Source organism: Camelus bactrianus, chromosome 8 (assembly GCF_048773025.1).
Source record: "Camelus bactrianus isolate YW-2024 breed Bactrian camel chromosome 8, ASM4877302v1, whole genome shotgun sequence".
NCBI classification, from domain to species: Eukaryota; Metazoa; Chordata; class Mammalia; order Artiodactyla; family Camelidae; genus Camelus; species Camelus bactrianus.
The window spans coordinates 56,518,818-56,534,854 of NC_133546.1; the positions used below are offsets into that span (position 1 = coordinate 56,518,818).

Genomic DNA, 16,037 nt, shown 5'->3' on the forward strand with positions numbered 1-16,037 from the left:
TTGGAGATGTCACCAAGCAGTAGTATGTAAGCAAATAACCTTCTAGTCTCCATTCCTGTTATTCAACAAGAATAACTTATCACACATCACACATTGTGTTAGAAACCAGAAGTAGAGGGAAAACAAGTTAATTTCCTTTCTGGCAGGGAGTTTAAAGCCTAGGAAGTGGGAAAGATATGTTTACATATTTGTAATATACCCCAATAAATATAATAAAAATCCATTACATGTCTTAACGGTGGCACAGAAGATTAAATAGCTGGAGTCAGAGACGATTCCCCCAAACTGGTGGCGTGTTAACTGACTCAAAGGTGAGAAGTATTAACTGACTCAAAGGTGAGAAGTTCTGCTAGAGTAGGAAGTAAAGGCACTGCAAATAAGGGGCAGGGCATTTGCAAGTGCAGCAGCAGCTGATGCACAAGGATCTTTAAGTGGCTAATTAAGGCGTGAGCATAGATTGTATTTGGGAAGTGGTAGGTGGCTAGAGAAGTAGTTAAAAGCAGAATGTAGAAAGTTAAATATGTTCTATCTAGGAAATTAGAAAGATGTTGGAGATTTTTAAACAGCAGAGTAACAATTACCAAATACTCCTCTCCCTAAATTCTCATACAGATTTTTCCATTCTGTGCTCTCCCAGGTTCTGTATCTCTGATCCCCTTACCCATCCCACAGATTCTACTCATGTGAAAGAACTGAGCCTCACTGAACTATCTGCTCTCTCTGAGTTGCTCTTTTGGAAATTTGATTGCAATGCTTTGAAACATTGTGTTTCAAATATTGGTTTCTCTCTTTATTACAAATGGTTTTGGTTTTGTTTTTGTTTTTGTTATGGTACAGACCAATTCCATATAATAGTTTAAGAAATGGGGCTCTTCTCCAATGTGAATATACTCACAAAATCTCTATGAAGATTATATACAAAATGTCTACTAATTTTTAATGGCCTTATATGGGAAGGGAATATTTGAAGAGTCCACTTAGATGATTCTTCTTCACTATTAACAAAAATATGCTCTTTTCTGTCCTTCAAATATAGCCTAACTTCAGAAGTTAGAGTTAAAAATCTCTAGTATACCTCTTTTTTTTTTTCCTTTCAATTTGACCATTTCCTGCTTACCACACAAAGGTTGCATCAACCTTTCATTTAATGTATAATTGGGATGTATACAGCACTAAATTTAAAAGAGAAATTTATAACTGGAAGAAAGAGGATGTAAAAGTTTTGTTCTTGTTAGCAGAGATGAGATTTCTTAAAAATGCCTAAAACTTAGGACTAAATAAATTGATCAGCAAGTTTACGTATCAACCTGTAAGAACAACACAGGATTCCAGTTTAAAACCACTGGAACTTCTGTTTGTGTAATAAATGTCTTGTCTCTTAAAATGCAAATGTCTTGCATTAATAATGGAAAAGGGGTTAGCAACAAAAAAAATATACTCTTTGTCATGTTCACTGTTGACTTTACATATCATATTTCATTAATTATTTCATAGCATTGATATTAGGATTTTAAAATTCCCAAATTACATTCCAGAAAAGTTGATTTATATATCTTTATTACTGATGGAGTAGTGTGAACTGTCACAGGCTCTAAAACCACTTTCCCTTTTATATTTCACTTCACAACTTCAGGCTAATATTAAAATATTTAGTAGAGTCTGATCATTTCCTGCTGGTTGGATTGTATTAAAAATATATGGCTTTATGGGCATAGAAATTAAATATGTGAACAATCAGGCTTTGTAAAAACGTACCACATGTTAACCTAAGTAAAAGCAATAAAATATAAACAAAATGTGAAAATTTAGAACACTCTCATAATGTATGTTCTTTTTATGAGCTAACTGCTCTGCTGTGGATCAAATTGCACAGATCAGGAAAAAAAGATATAATTTAAAAGATCTTTCATGTAGTTTTTAAAGTGATAAAACTAAACAAAATCTTTAGTTGGGCTATTTGATCATAAATCACTTTTAAGGTTAGTGGCTACCTGATGTAGTACTCTGACACCTTGACAATAAAGAAGGGCTTATGACAGTGCTGGGGGCATTGTTTTAAAGTGTTTTCCTACAGTTAAGCAGTAAATCAGTGACTGACAGGATTCCTACCCTGCCACATTTTACCCTGGTTACATTAAATCTGCATTACAATGTAAAATGTAATGTTTCCCAATCCCAGCTGAAGAAAAGTTACTCCTAGAAATCTGCATTTAAAAACTCTGGATGAAGTCTTGTTTGCATACAATCATGCAATTTCTAAGAGAATGCAGCAGTTTCCAATAATTGCTTGAAGGCCCAGGGAGAGTTACTCCAGAAAAAGAAGTCATAGGTTGATTTATTTTTCTCTTTCATGGATGTGTTTGTTCATTTGCCCAGACTTTTTGGCAGTGAATAAATTTAATATATCAACCAAAATAACAAAATTATTGTACTAATTTTGAAAGGCAATACAGTGTAATACTTTTAATAATGTGTTAACTTTAACTGTGTGTATTATAGAACAGTACAAAGAAGAGGGTGCAGGAATATAGAGGACTTTATTTAGTACATCCAAAATAACCTAACTGATTTATCTGCAGATTCACTACAACCTATCCATTAAACTGAATTTCTTGTAGAAAAACTGTGACCAATTTCAAATTACTGAATTATGCTCAATATTTGCAAATGTCACTCATGTAACAGCAGTACCATACCGGCTTTCCTGGAAAATTTGACTTGTTAAAAAGAAAAGAGTTCTCTTAAAATTAAAAAAAAAAAAAAAAAAAAAAAAAGATTTAAAGTAAAAGGAAATTCAGACATGCACTCTCACGAGGAAGAATTATAGAAAGACAGAGGGAGTGATGATACCTTTATAATACATAATCTATCTTGTCAACATTTGTCCAAGATACATGAGCCAGTCTTTGGAGTCACAGAGTTCAGGTGCTTTCATTTCCATTTTATTTTCACTTCAGTTCACTTCAGAAGTTACTTTTAGTGTAAGGTGATCAAATTTTTCTTTAAACAGCATTTCACAAATTCGATTGCCATCAATGTCAAATACAAATTATTGAAATGTATCCATTTATGGATTGGATTTGAAAAGACTTGGACTAAGATTTTGCAAATACAGAGCAGTTCCTCAAACACGATTAAGCATTAGGCTGCATGAGATACTTTAGCAGAAATCTTCATTAGTTGGCGTCTTCAATTTTTCAATTTAAATCAGGTCAAAAATCATTTAGGATCATAGAGCCTGCAGTTTTTCTTTTCTTTTCTTTCTTTCTTTCTTTTTTTTTTTTTTTTTTTTGGTAAGGTCTGCTAGAGGTAGATGCTATAAAAGGAACATTCAAAATTAAATTTGTTTTAATTTTGAAATTTAATTTGCTTCTGAAATTAGAATTGAAGTGTTGTCTTAGAGTCATTTATCAAGCAGGAGAATACATGCGCTCTCAGAAGCCACAGGTGCTCGCTGTAAACTGTAGCTGTTGAGACTCCAATCTCTGCCTGCCTGCTGGAATAGTAACATTATCCTATTGTAGGATACGCTTTGTCCTTTTTTTATTTTTTGAATGCCGTTTATTTACGAGAATTACTAGTGAGTGTACCTAACTCATCTGGTCCGTCTTGGTAAAATGAATAACAAATTGGTGTTTGGGGGGCGATGTACCATGCAAAATGCAAATGGGATTTCTGAATGGAAGACATCCAGCATAGATCAAGACCTTGCCCATATGTGGGGTTTTTGTCTAAGCAATCTTTTTATAAGCTTTTTAATGCTTGAACAGCTACTGAAGCAAACAGAGACATATTATTTATTAATTGTGCACCGTTAATAGCGAGGTCTCACCAACTGCCAATCCATATGGACATAAAGCCCTCAGTCCTAAATCTGCTCAGATTAATTTCTTTCAGGGGCCTCCAGCAGCGTGAGGGTGAAGTGAGAACTGGATTTTGCTCCTGCCTTTTTAATGCCATGCTTGGCAGATTAGTTCACTAGACCTTCCTTACAAGCAGGAAAAGCTGCCACCCTTCTTGGTCCTGTCCAGTCTAGAGATTAACTGAGATGAAGATGAAAGGACTTTAGATCTGTTGTGTTTTTCACAGATCCTCTCCAAAGCCTGAATAATCCTTTTGTCTGCACCTCCCCCTCCACAAAAAAAGGGTAATAAAAAAGATAAGAAACATGCTTCAACAAACTAAAAAAGCTACAATATCTAATTATAAGTGGAACTCTTACTGGAAAAAGTTCAAACTTAAAAAAAATATAATTAGATCTAGTTGCAATTCACGATGTTTGTACTTGTGATTACTGGTTACTTCCAGTCTGATGTTTCATGTGGAAATGTAGAAACGACCTCATCTAATCATCAACACCCCCACACACGTTGTGTGCCAAATTGCATTATGTTCTTTTTTTTTTTTTTTTAATTCAGACACATTCTGGTCTTTCCTAAATTTGCAAGCTAGCTCAGTATTCCTGGGTGAATCAGTTCAGAGGAAGGACCTAACATTGCTGTGTCCAGAGCCACTTTCTGCTAGAAGCAGAGATAGTCATTTTGAGGTGTCTGATTGTCCCTGGTCACTCTTCTCTCTTTCTGCTTCTCCTGAGTTTGGCACAGTGTGACTTTTTACTCTTCTCCCTCCTGTCGTCCACCTTAATCTGTCTCCATGACTTAAGCATTCATGTGGTGCCTGTTTTGCCTCATAGAGATTCACAAGTGATAGAAGTTAGACAAGCTTGTGTTTAACAAATTAAAATATAAAGATTGGAGATTTTGAGTGTGCCTGTGTGCGGCACGTGTTTGGGAGTGTGTGCAAGTTTATGTGTGTGTGTGCATTTTAACGATGAATTCAACCACAGTCAAACTACAAGCATTTTTATTCCACTTTTAGGGCAGGCTCTTTACTAGGTTTACCAGTTTTTCAGTAACTTAGAAAAGTTAAACTCCTGGACTTGTGGGACTGCAGTGGTTAAACAGGGACTCTGGATTCTGACCTGCACTCTGCTGGGGAGAACTAAGAGCAGGATTGTGGAGGGAAGGTCCCCTTGAAGGAAGCTGAGACTCAGCAGCAGCAAGCGTAGAGCTTTAATTTTTTAATCTAGAAGACTAGCAGCTATTTTTATGTCCCATCCAGTGCTTACAGGAGTTAAGCAGGCACATCCCTTTAAGCAGCCTATTCCTCACAGGCAGGAAGGGAGCCGGCCTGTGAACAGTCACTTTGGGAGGCTGGGTGAGTGCTCAGCCCAGTTTCTGCCTGGGGCTCCCAGGGCAGGAAAGGTCATTTTCCTTAGGAACCAGCTGGACCCTTCAAGCAAAGGCTAGACGCTGGGCCTTTGGAAATCACTAATTTTCCACTGAAACAGTATTTTTTAAAAAAGTGTTTACTCTGACAGTGGTAGCACTCCCTTTGTATTACTTTTTGTTTGTTTTCCAACAAGTCATTTTAAAAAGTCACCACTGCTTCCTGAAGAATATCAATTCACTTTTAGTGACTCGCCAAGCTTTGTGTGGTCCACTCTGGAGCAGTATTTGATTGACTGGGTAAGCTCACTGCAGAAGAACCTGACCGTGACTATATTTCTTTTCTTTTCCTTTCTCTTTTTTTCATCTTTAATTCTTAAATCCAGGGGGATCAGCTCATATTTTATTAAACTTGAAGATGTCTTCTAAACCATTTGAGAAGGTTAGGTCCTTGACTTTTGGATCTCAAGCAGCAGCCTGCTATAGATCTAATGAAAATCTGTCTGGGCATGTGCACAAATTGACTAAATGTTAATTCATAGATGCAGAGTAATATGCAAATAGAGATTCTAAACTTACTGCACCATCATTTTTAATGAAATAAGTTATTCAGCCCTTACAGTTAAGGAAATAATAAAATTATGCCTTGGCACAGTACACTAGAATATAGAGTCTCTTCTTAATTCCCACTGATTCACTTCTCTTTGCCACCAAATGGATTTGAACTTACTGACCGAGAACATTATTTTTTCTTTTATCTTAATTTAGGTAAGCTTGATGGTAAAGATGCCTAGTTGTGTACAAATTATGTGCGAGTATGTTTTTACTCATATGTAAATATGCACATAAATGCATAATCATAAGACAGATCGCTAATTTGATATAATATTGATACAAATTCAATAAATATATGAGTGCCCCTCCAAGATGAGAGCTAGAAAACAGATAAACCTCACTTGTACCTACAGTGCTTTGAAAATCCAGTATTTACAAGAAATTATAAAATTGTATCTAAAAAAATCATATTTATAACAAATTTATTTTTTATTTTTGGCAAATTTTATTGTAGAAAAAGACACTTAATTTTTCTCATAATTGAGGTTATTTACTATAGATGGAAAATATTTATTAACAGTAATTTTACAGTTGATGGTTCTATCAGAAAAATTTGAAACCAAAGGGACTCACCATCAGACAACAGGACATTCCTATGGAGTTCTACCAAAGAGATTTTTTTTTTCCAATAAAATGTGTAGATCCTTCATTATTAAAACAGTTATTTGCCTTCAAGGAGCAAAGTGAAATGGTACAAAGAAAACATAAACAACTGAAGAATGATCAGGGGGTGAGCTAGTACTGGTGTCGAGTTAATTTACCCCAGATTTTCTCTATCCTGTGCATCATCTCCAAGTACATGTTGACACAGAGAGATTTGCTTCAGTCTAGGCAACTTAACCATCACAGTATAAAAGTGAAAGATGTGAGATATCAAGGAAAATTTGTGAGTACATGAAAAATAAAAACAGAAGAGAAGCAAAATGTATATAGTTTCAAGAGGAAGAAATCTTGGCTATTTAAGACTTTATCTCGCAACTCAAAATGTCAGTAGGAGGAGATGAAAGGAAGACGATACCTTCACTTTGCCCCCTAGTTATACAAACTGCGCTTAGCATCGGAGGGAAGGAGGACTTGTTTGTTTCAGAAACCAAAGCTTTTACTATATAGATATATTTTTATAGTATACAGCACCCAATAGATGGTAGATGCACTAATCTGTTATTTTTTTCATCCATCCATCCGTTCATTCTTTACACACTGAGACTCAAAATCCTCATGTATCAGGCACTCTCCTAGGTGTACATGCTAATGGTAGGAGGGACATAGTAATTATTGACTATATAGAATAAGTGCGTTGTTAAGAAAAGCATGTAACAGAAATAGAAATATGTATTTTTAACCATGACTAATAATAATTCTGAGGTGGTTAATATAAATTTTCTTTCTAAATTATTCATCTGGGAATCATAATGTAGCCTTAATCTCAGTAATTTAGGCAATTGAAACTTATTTAAACGAAATCTATTGAAATTTTATAACTTAATATCCAAAGTATATCTTTTTGTGAAGAAAATAACAGCAAGGTATTACATAAATGCTTTTGGAGGGATAAAGATAATTAGTTAATTACTTTTTTGTCATTTAATATTGGGAGAATTTCAAAGCCTTGGTTATTGTACCCTTTTAAAACTTGTTTCTTTTTAAGAATAAGCTGCTTGTATATTTAGATGCATTAGAGCATAAGATATTACTGTAATAAAAGTATGAATTCTAAAGTCATGCCCTTTCCTGAGGTATTAACTTCAGTACTGTAATGGGTTTTTAGCCTGTCAATTTAAAAAGAACTGAAGTAAGAAAGATAAGTGAACAATACACATGAATAGAAGTTTAATGGAAATTAAAAAGTGAGAAATTTTGGTCAATGGAAGAGAAAAAATATGTCTTGGCAGAGGAATAAATAGACCATAAGTAGTTCTTAATGGCATGCTTATGGGATATAGCAACGTGTGTGTACCCACAAAGCATATTTAAAGCATACTCTGCAATTGTCGTGGTTGTTGTGGGAAGGGAATGTGCCCTTGAAATGTGTAAACACCAAAGTGGAATATATGCCTTGTTAATACAATATTTTGTAAGCATGTGACCATTTTAAATAACATAATTTCCACTCAGTCCAAATATCTGTCAGCTATAACTCCAGATTTTGTAAAGGGTGTGTGTGTGTGTGTGTGTGTGTGTGTGTATGACAGTGAGATCAGAGAGGGCGAGGTGTGGGTGGGGATGAGAGAAGATGGGGATGGGCAAAGGGAAAGAGAGAAAAAATGTCTGAACCTGCTAGTGAACAGGATTATACTAAGTACAGAGCTAACTTGGGCGTAATTAGATTCAACAACTCTTTAAGTTTCCACATGGTCCTAACATCCACTTCTACTCCTAAAGAAGTGGTCAAAGCTGCCTAAAATTGTTCTAACTTGGTCTGAATTCCTCTTGTTTTGTTGGGCAGCTTTAGCGTATCCTGTTACTTGTCTTCGGCACTATTTCAGCTCCATTCTTTTCTGTCCTAGTTTGGTCGCCATCCTCTGGTAGGATACATGTCATGAGTCCTTACTTCCAAATTCGCCATGTGTTCATTTTAAGACGTATTGTTATTGCCCAAGAAGGTTTGCTTCTCCGCAATACACATGCAGAACTCCGGTGGCTTGCATGCTTACTTAGGGCTTGGATGGTTTTTGTGTTGCGTATTCAGTCAGCCGTGCTCTCTAACTTAAGAAATCTTTGCTCATTCTTTCTATGCTTGATTCTTTGTCAGCGTTCAAAAGGGGAGTTTATAGTAACTCTTGGACAAAAGAGGGGAAGCAATTGACTGATTGCAATCTAAAGAAAACATAAACTAATTTTGATAAATTCCATGCCACCTCCTTCGTATCTTTCATGGGAGATAGTCGCTGTCCTCAGACCCAAGAATGAATCATTTTTTGTCTAAATGGGTCACGGTGGTCTTGTTCCCTTTGCCAGTGGTTATTTTAGGCCTGGTGTGCAACATAGCTCCGGCCAATCTTGCCTGAAGGGAACTCTGTGGGATGTCATTTGGGACAGGTTTTCTACTCTGATAAAAACTCCTTTTCTGATCTGTGATGTTATCATGAGAACAGAATCCACAGCATCTTGTAACCAAGAGAAAATCTAACCTGATGACCATGGAGCAGAAGCCTGGAAAAAAACGAGGTCCACTTACAGCCATGTATCACTATGCTGAGAGGTTTAATTAGCCAACCTCAATTAATCCCAAGTTCCACCAAAAGCAGGGGTTGGTAAAACCATACACTGTTACTCCATTAAGAAGCACAGCTTGAGTTTTTATCAGTGGTGAAAGGGAGAGAGGACTGAGAAAGGAAAAAACACTTTTTTTTTTGGTGTATTTTCAAACTGTTTGTATCAAATGTGGCTGATAGATTGATGTGGAGCTCCTTTCTTAAAGAATCCAAATGAAGAATATAGGGCAGCTCTAGAATTGGGTGTTGTCATACAGACTTGGAAGGAAATAATAAAAATTTGTCCAGAGTCTCCTCCCTCCAGAGTGTAGTTTGGTGTTCTAGAAAAAAAGAGAAAGACAAAAAGATCCAGAGTGTGGATGGTAACACGTAGTGGCACATATATTTGTACCTTCTATTTTACTATTTCCCCAGTGCTTCATTTGTGTAGATAGAAGTCTCTTCTGATACCATCTTTTTTCTATATGAAGAACATTCCTTGTAGTGCAGATCTGCTAGAAAAGAATATTCTCTCTGGAAAAAAAAATTAATCTATTTTCATCTTTTTGAGAAATCTTTTAACTGGATATAGAATTGGAGGTTGTTACTTGGCTTCTTTCAATACAGCCATATTTCTTTTTATTGTGTCTCAAAGGTGGTGCATTTTTGACAAATTGAAGGTTTGTGGCCACCCTGCATCAAGCAAATTTATCAGTGCCTTTTTTTCCAACAGTATTTGCTCACTTCATATCTCTGTTTCACATTTTAGTAATTTTACTCTCAGCATATCTCAAACCTTTTCATTATTATATTTGTTATGGTGATCTGTGATAACTGATCCTTGATGTATTATTGTCATTGTTTTGAGGCACCACCAACTGTACCCACATTAGATGGTGAACTTAACTGATAAATGTTCCGAGTGTCCTACTGCTCCACCAACTGGCTGTGCCCCCATCTCTCTCCATCTTCTCAGGCCTCCCTAGTCCCTAAGACACAACAGTGTTGAAATGAGGCCAATTAATAACTCTAAAGTGATGTCTGTGTGTTCAAGAGAAAGAAAGATTCATGTCTCTCAGTTTAAATTAAAAGCTAGAAATGAGTAAGCTTAATGAGGAAGCTGTATTGAAAGCAGAGACAAGCCAAAAGCTGGGTCTCTTGTACCAAACAGCCAAGTTTTGAATGTAAAATAGAAGTTATTAAAGGAAATTAAAAGCACGACTCCAGTGAACACACAAATAATAATAAAAAAAAAAACAACATTGCTGATACAGAGAAAGCTTTAGTATTCTTGATATAAAATCAAACCAGCCACAGCATTCCTTTAAGCCAAAGCCTAATCCAGCACAAGGCCCTAATTCTCCTCTATTCTTTGAAGGCTGAGAGAGGTGAGAAAGCTGTAGAAGAAAAGTTTGAAGCTCTGAGAGGCTGGTTTATGAGTTTTAAAGAAATACACCATCTCCATCATAATAAAGTGCTGGGCAAAGCAACAAGTGCTAACATAGAAGCTGCAGCAAATTCTCCAGAAGACCTAGTTAAAATAATTCATTAAGGTGCCTGCACTGAACAACAGATTTTCAGTGTAAACAAAACAGCCTTCTATTGGAAGAAGGTGCCACCCAGGTCTTTCATAGCTAGAGGGGAGAAGTCAGTGCCTGGCTTCAAAGTTTCAAAGGACAGGCTGACTCTCTTGTTGGGGGCTAATGTAGCTGATGACTTAAAGTTTAAGCCAGTGTTCATTCACCATTCCCCATATCCTAGCATCCTTAAGAATTATGCTAAATCTACTCTGCCTGTGCTCTATAAATGGAACACAGAGCCTGGATGACAGCATATCTGTTTACATCATGATTTCCTGAATATTTTAAGCCTACTGTTGAGACGTCTGCTTCTTTCAGATTATTACTGCTCATTGACAGTTTACCTGGTTACAAGAGCTCTGATGGAAGTGGGCAATGAGATTCATACTGCTTTCATGCCTGCTAACACAACATGTATTCTGCAGTCCATAGATCAAGGGATACTTTTGACTTTCAAGTATTAATACTTGATAAATACATTTTATAAGGTTGTAACTGCCATAGATTGTGATTTCTCTGATGGATATGGGCAAAGTAAATTTTAAAACTTCTAGAAAGGATTCATCATTTTAGATGCCATTGCAAGTATCCATGATTCATAGAAAGATATTGAAATATGAGCATTAACATCCTCAGGGATGAATTTGAGGGGTTCAGGTCTTCAGTGGAGGAAGGAACTACAGATGTGGTAGAAACAGCAAAAGAACTAGAATTAGAAGTGGAGTCTAAAGATGTGATTGAATTGCTGCAATCCCATGATGACACTTTAATAGATGAGGAGTTGCTTCTTATACATGAACAAAAATAGTTATTTCTTGAGATGGAAACTACTCCTGATAAAGATGCTGTGAAAATTGTTGAAATGACACCAAAGGATTTAGAATACATAATCTTAGTGAATGAAGTAGCAGCAGGGTTTGAGAGGATTCACTCAAATTTTGAAAAAACTTCTACTGTGAGTAAAATGCTGTCAAACAGCACTGCATGCTGCAGAGAAACCATTCATGAAAGAGTCAATCAGCGTGGCAAACTTTATTATTAATCTTATTCTTAAAATTTAGTAAAGTACCTCATCCTTCAGTGGCCACCACCCTAATCAGTTAGCAGCCATCAGCTCTGAGACAAGACCCTCCAGTAGCAGAGATTATGACAGCTCAGATGATGGCTAGCATTTTTTAACAATAAAGTTTGTGTTAATTAAGGAATATACATTGTTTTTTATATATAATATTTGCATGCTTAATAGAATACAGCATAGTGTAAACATAACTTTTATATGCACTGGGAAACCAAAAAATTCACATGACTCACTTCATTGCAATGTTAGTGTTATAGCAGTATCTATACAAACCATCAGTATCTCTGAGGTTTACCTGCACTACTAGAATTGTCACTTCATTGTCATCCAGCTTTTGTAGTATCTGACTAGAAATCTGCTGTAATTCTTAGAACTTTTTTCCCTCTGATCATTAAGTTTTATTTTCCCCCAGCTCCTTTAAAATGTTCTCTGCAACTTTGCTTTTTGTTAGTTTTACTCTAACGTGTCTGGAAGTTTCTTTTTCTTGTAGTGCTGCTGGCACTTACGTTGTTCTATTTATCCTATCTGGGGTTCTCTGAGCTTCTTGGATTCATGATACGATGTATTTTATCGTGTTTGGAGAATTCTCAGCCATTATTGCTATATATAGTTTATCTGTCTCATTTTCTGTTTCTTCTTTTTTTGCAAAAACAAATTGCCTATGTATTAAGTTATCTGTTATTATCCCACAGCTTTTGCATTTTCTATTTTATTTCCTTAACTCTTATTTATTTTTTTCTTTATGCCTCAGTTTTGGTCATTTCTATGGAACTATCTGCAAGTTCATTGACTCTTCAACTATGTCAATTCTATAAATAGGCACATTGAAGGCATGTTTACCTCAGAGACTGTTTTTTTCCCCAGTACTTACATTAGGCTCCTTCCTGTATTTTCCATTTCTCTGTTGAAATTCCCTACCTGTCCATATATATTGTCTACCTTTTCTACTAGATATTTTTAATATGTTAATCACGGTTCTTTTAAAGTCCCAACATTATAGTCGTTTTTGAGTTCTAACATCTGAATCATGTCTGAACCTGATCCTATTGATTACTTATCACCTGATAGTAAGTTGTTTTTTCTTACTTCTTCTGCATGTCTTATAATTTTTCATTAAATTCCAGACATTGGCTTTAGACTTATAGAGACTGATGTAAATAATATTTAACCTGAATATAGATGTTTCTCTTCTTCATTCAGGCCATTAGAACAGAAAGCTACTGAGTTAGTCTAATCAGAAACTGAGCTGCATTTTGGTTTTATTGCTTCTGTAGTTAATGTCAGTATATCACAAGCTTTAGTTCCTCCAGTTGTCAACCTGCCATTGCATTATGTGTATGGAAGGGCAGATTGGCGTATCAGACAGTTTTTTTTTAAGAGTGTTTATGTTCCATCTTCAGCTTTCACCATCCCTGCATGCCTCTACCTCAGAAAAGGTCTCTCTCCACTTTCCTGTCCTTCCCTCGATGGTTGACTGATACTGCTTTTTAATATGTGCTAACATTGTTTTAGGGGTGGATTATGGCTCCCAACTAAAACTCAGATGGATTTCTTAATGCAGTGGCTCTTCTTTGTACCTTGTGCTTCTGAGTGTGGTGGATATTTTTAAAAGGATAGATTCTAAGAGTCAGCTTTTCAAGATGCCCACGTGTACTGCAAAGCTTTTTAACGTAGCCCAGAATGTCACAGTCACTATATTCTATGAGTTAAATAAGTCGCTAGAACCAGTCCAGATTTAGGGAGAGAGAGAATTTGACCTCTTGAGATGAGGAGCTGTGGCATGTATAGTAAGGGAAGGAATTGATGATGAGCATCTTTAAGACTATCCTGCACAGACTGCCCCATGGAACCCATAATTCATGTCTCTTCTTCATGAGACACCCACTTCTTCTCCAAATAAGAGCATGGAACTCACCTCACTACAGTACTGGTTCTAAATCCAGCCTCTTAGCACCTAAATTGGGTTCAACTCCAGATTATCAGGTATGGGTCCTCTCAGTCAAAAAATCTATGAACAAGAAAGATACATCTCAGCCTCTTCTACCCCTTCCTCTCAAACCCAACTCAGAGTGGTGATATGGGCATGAGATAACTGCAGTAGACATTCCCATTTCAAAAGCGAAAGAGAGAACAGGTGGCACATGGCCACCACCAGTCCATAGCAGTTCTGAAACCCAGTTCTGCACACATCACCAGTTACCTGGTTAGCTTAAAATCTACTCTGTGGGAATGATTCTCCATGGCTTTTGTTTGACTCCATTCTCCAGACTCTTGGTTCTCAGACCAGAAATGACTGGTGTGTTCAGCTAAGTAGTCCTCAGCTTGCTTTCTGCCTATAGAAGGTTGGGTGCCCTGAAGGCTTTCATTTCTAACTGTCTCTGCCTTTTTTACTCCAAACTGATGACATTTTTATTAATACAACTTACCTAAAATGTTAGCCATTTCTTATAAATCTTATTAGGTTTCAATTTACTTGACTGAAGGCACAGTCAAAAATTTCTTTGAGACAAGCCCCATTCTGGTTAGGGTTGAGAATCATGGCATGGAGCTCTTAGGATTTGGGGGAACTTTTTGTCTAGAGAAGGAGTCTGAAAGATACATCCTTGTCATACTTCTCAGCTGAAAATGTCTAGGAAGTCTCTACCCTTACAATTCTTAGAAGTCTTTTTAACTAGCTGAGATAGTACAAAAAGCTGCCTTAAATATTTCTGAGATCTTAACAGAACTCTTATAACTACAATTTCAGTCTGAACATTGTTACCCTGAAGCCCCATTTTACTGGCAACACCTTGCATTTGATTTTTGCCCTTATTTCTTATTTTGAAAGTATTTTTGTTATTGTGAAAAATCCAAGAATTTTTGACCCATTATTTCCAGGCTCTATTATATTTCCTCAAAATTATTTTGAAAATGAACAATTCACTTTTTATCCCCTCTGTGTGCCTGATCATACATGGCTTTCAAAAAACAGTTGCACTTTTACGATTCTGAAAATCTTAATCAAAATCCATTGTAGTATATTCTATTTTCTGCTTAATCCCAAGCAACAATGTTGCCAAACATTTTGATACAGCAGTATGAAATGGGTCACTTTTCTTCATCCTCTAACAAAATTTCCTCAGTGCCTTTCAAGTCTACCATAATCGCCTCCAGTTTGTGTCTGCCTCAGTCTCAAAGAATGGCCACATGTTTTAAGTTTTTGTGAGGGAAGCAACTAACTTCTGGCACTATTTTTGTTCTAGTTATTTATTATGGTGGGAAAAAATACCACCAAAATCAGTGATTTAAGACAATTTATTGTGATTTCCCTTGGTTTTGTATGTCTCCTGGTCTCAACTAGTTGATTGTCACTTTGGATTCCCTATGAAGTTACAGTAAGTTGGTAGCTATGGCTGGAGTGATCTGAAGGCTGCACTAGGCCAGACATCTAGGATGGCTCACTCATGTTGTCAGTGATGATATCTGTTGCCTAGAAACTCATCTTTGTTGTCTACCAGAGCAGCTACACATGGTCTCTCCATGTGGTTGCAACTGACTTCTCATTGTCTAGGGGCTGGTTTCCAAACAGAAACATCCCAAAAGCAGGCACTCAAGAGGCTTAAGTAGAAACTACAAGACTGTTTTTGACCTAATTCTTGTTAAGACCAAGAATGTTACTTCTGCCATATTCTGTTGGGTAAATAACTCACCAAGGCTAGACCAGGGGCAGTTGAGAAGCTGTATATGCATATAGGGAGAGAAACCAGTCATTTTGAAAACCACCACAGAAGAGGTTTGCAAATTCAGTGAAGAAATTACACCTGGAATGGGCAGACTTAAGAAGCAGATCTTTAATTTCTCCTTGTGTCTGTGCACCATGCATAGTACATACAAAAGCCACATCACCTCAGTCTTCTACTAACTGCCTCATCATTAATTTCTATCTTGCCTTTAGTAATCATGTTAGAGATAGAAAAACTGCCAATTTATCAATGGCTAAGTCATTTTGTTTTTATTGTTTTATAAAAAGTACCACTCATCTATGAGCCTCATTTTATGACTACATGCACAAACACACACACCAAGAAGCCATAGATTAATATGACAGATCACTCCTCTAGTAAGTGCCCATATACCCAATAAAATACAGCATTTAGCTTCTATTTTGTTTGGTTAGATAAATTTTCAGAGATTAATCTGCTGTGGAATTTTGATTCCTAAAGACTGTTTTAACTGATCCAAATTTTCCTTTTCTCTATATTGTGTTGATTTCTAATTAACCTCCATTACTCGGTTCATCTAAATGATGACTACAAACACATATCACTGGACCATTTTATCAGGCTGAGATTTTAATGGTTGT

At 36.3% G+C, this 16,037-nt stretch overlaps 1 long non-coding RNA gene across 1 annotated transcript in view; it reads left to right on the plus strand.

Moving 5' to 3' along the window:
- The first annotated feature begins 4,977 nt into the window (after positions 1-4,977).
- The window catches only part of LOC123614943 (uncharacterized), a 92,679-nt gene continuing 81,619 nt past the window's right edge, over positions 4,978-16,037 (plus strand). Inside the window, exon 1 of the long non-coding RNA XR_006722449.2 lies at positions 4,978-5,528. This is a non-coding gene — a long non-coding RNA (uncharacterized LOC123614943). The remainder of the gene's footprint in view (positions 5,529-16,037) is intronic.